Source organism: Colius striatus, unplaced genomic scaffold, assembly GCF_028858725.1.
Source record: "Colius striatus isolate bColStr4 unplaced genomic scaffold, bColStr4.1.hap1 scaffold_59, whole genome shotgun sequence".
In the NCBI taxonomy this organism is placed as follows: domain Eukaryota; kingdom Metazoa; phylum Chordata; class Aves; order Coliiformes; family Coliidae; genus Colius; species Colius striatus.
Genome location: NW_026908533.1, coordinates 406,532 through 409,360, shown reverse-complemented (window position 1 = coordinate 409,360; position 2,829 = coordinate 406,532). Strand labels below are relative to the sequence as shown.

The 2,829-nt window shown below is 38.7% G+C and overlaps 1 long non-coding RNA gene across 1 annotated transcript; it reads right to left on the bottom strand.

The window, feature by feature from the left end:
- Positions 1–459: 459 nt before the first annotated feature.
- LOC133629532 (uncharacterized) lies at positions 460–2,334 on the bottom strand. The gene is made up of 3 exons (XR_009821060.1): positions 2,170–2,334; positions 1,588–1,684; positions 460–547 (listed from the first exon to the last, which is right to left on the bottom strand). It is a non-coding gene; the product is annotated as an uncharacterized LOC133629532 (long non-coding RNA).
- Between the last annotated feature and the right edge of the window lie 495 nt (positions 2,335–2,829).

Below are 2,829 nucleotides of genomic sequence, written 5' to 3'. Positions count from 1 at the left end.
ACAGACAGTCACAGGAATGCAGACATATTACAAACACTATTGTTTCTGTGTTCAAACGAAACACACAGTCAGTAATATCAATCATGAAAACATCTCCTTAATTGTAGCATTCTTTTTTCATAAAGTGTATGCTCAAAAGACCTTGTAAACTCTTACAAGGGCTCCAAGTTTTCTGCATGTCCAATATGTTCATGTGGCTGCACAGCTTCTGAAGTTGTGTTCTATGTTCTGCATTGTCAGTTCCCAGACCTGTAGGCAAAACCTCAGATTGAACGTCGTATTCGTTAACTGACATCTTCAAGTCTGGAAGCCTGGTAACCCGGACCTTGGATAACAAAACACATCAAGTTGAAACCACAACTCATCAGTAGTCTCTCTCTAACTCTAAGCTGCTCTAAGTGAAACTGTAAACATGTACCCATTTATTGATACCTGTAAGTAATTGGTTTTCTCCCAATGTCCCAACAGGCACGTTCCCATGTTTAATTCTTCTCCAGATATTGCCATCTTTTTCATCATAATAGTGTCGTAAGGAACTCGTAGTTAACTCCATGGAACACAACCAAGAGAGCAACCAAGTAAACAATCTGAGCCCTGATTACACAAGTTACAACTGAAATACACACCACACAGAATAACTTCCTAGACCAAAATAGAAGAAGAAAACTGCTGGGGGGACACAGTTAGAAAAACTCTAAACAATAGCATAGCAATCAGAAAAAGGCTGAGATGTGCCATATAGGAAAGGAAGCTGCTAAAGAGAATTACTTCCAGTAATTCCCCGTTTCCATTTTATTTTTCATCTGAAATTGACTGAATGGTCAGATGGAAAACAGCATCACACATTATAAAACACTAACTAACTGTACTCTTGGACAGGACCAAGCAGCCACAAGAGGCACGTCACGATCCTGAGATGGAGGGGTGGCCTTTCTGATGAACTTGTCCAGACAATTAAAAAATAACCAACTCTTTAAGCAAAACTCACCTCTAAGTGAATCTCCTACCAACAAGGTTTTGGGAGAATAGGAGAATGCTGAGAGGAAACACTCACTGCATGGAGGGCTGTTACCTTCTAGTCAGTCTTACCCAGAAGAATATTTGCCAGTGCTTTATTACAGGCCAGGGAACTGACAGAACAATACAAACATGGCACTGACTAATATTTTCTTTTCAGGAAAACCTGAAGAGTTGACTCTGAGAAAACCAATAATTAAAACAATTTCATCCCATGCCTGAGATTATTGCCATGAGAAGTTATCTCAGTTTACCACAGAATGGCTGTGGCTGGAATGGCCCTCTGGAGATAATTTCATCCAAACTCCCTGCTCAAGCAGGGACACCTAGAATCATGTGCCCAGGACCACATGCTGGTTGCTTCTGCTTATTTCCAAGGACAGAGACTCTACAGTCTCTGAGAAACCTGTTCCAGTGGTCAGACACCACCACAGTAAATTATCCAACAGTATTACCTGAATACCGTGTGGAATCAAATTGAACTTGGAACGGACAGAAGCAAAGAAAAGAACAGGTGCTCTTGGTAAAGGAGTTTAGATACAAATATTTTGTAATGCTACAATACTATACCTCCAATTGGGTCAATCCCAGTTGTGTTTCCCAAGGTCAGTACTACTTTTACTTTGTGTAGTTCTCCTTTAAGTGTTTGATGAATAGAATTAGTTATCTAAGGAAAAAAAGTCACTGCACTTGAGGTGAATTCCAACATAACTTTACAATAACTGTAATGAAACAAATCTTCCAAGCTTAAACATGACACGAGTATTAAACAAATAAAACCAGATTTTGTTACTCATTAAGGAAGGAGCTTCCTGAATGGGACAGTACTCAAACACAGTTTCATTTACAGAGGCTACCCTTCCCCCGTTGAATCCCCACAGATGCAAAAGCAGCAGTAACGTTTTCTGGAAGAAGATACTGAATTCAGAAGAATTGAAGAAAAAAAATCCCATAAATCTCACTTGATTTTGCAGGAAAACAAACCAAGAAAGCTGACTTCTCAGAATCTGGCCAATAGTAGATATTTCTTGTCAATACTAATGAGGAGTTAAATTTGAAAACTAAGTTTGCAGTTCATTACTGCTTTCTTACAGAAAATAACACACAAAGAGCAATAAAAGAACATACCATTGAAAATCTGATAAATATTACCTTTGGGTTCCACTCCAGTTCATTACCAATGGGTGTCACTCTACAAAGTCCCCAGCCTGAGGTGGCAGACACTGAAACTTGGCAGGTGAGTGAAGCAGCTGGTAACTTTGGACTTGACATGTTCTGCCTTCATCTATATAGTTAATTTTGACACTACAGAACATATTTTCCTTCTCTTTTGGGGAAATATCTAGCACCTGAGCCCTTCAGAGTTGGAGAGGAAACAAAGAATTATTATAGTTGTAAAGTTTCTTCACCTACTTGTGTCTAAAAAAGATTAAACTTTCACAGCACAATGTTCAGTGGTGTGTATGTGGAGCCATTCTGGCTTCCCTTCAGCACAGGCAGCATGGGAGAGCTTTTTAAACGACAATTTGTACAGCAGAGATTTTTTTGCTAGTTTTCATGGTGGGTTAATTTTAACTTAGCAGTAAAAGTTCTAAACTACTTTGTATTAAAAAGAGCACATGAATAATTTAAACCAAAACAAATCCACATTTTTACCTGTGAACAACTGTTTTCTGACATAAACCATGAAATGCCAGCTTCTTCTGCTGATCTACTCTTCGACGAAAGTAGTTTGTTGCATTTACAACGTGGAGAGGCAGAATCTGAAAGCATAAAATACGTTATAAAGACAACTGATGGTTTCTTAAGTTA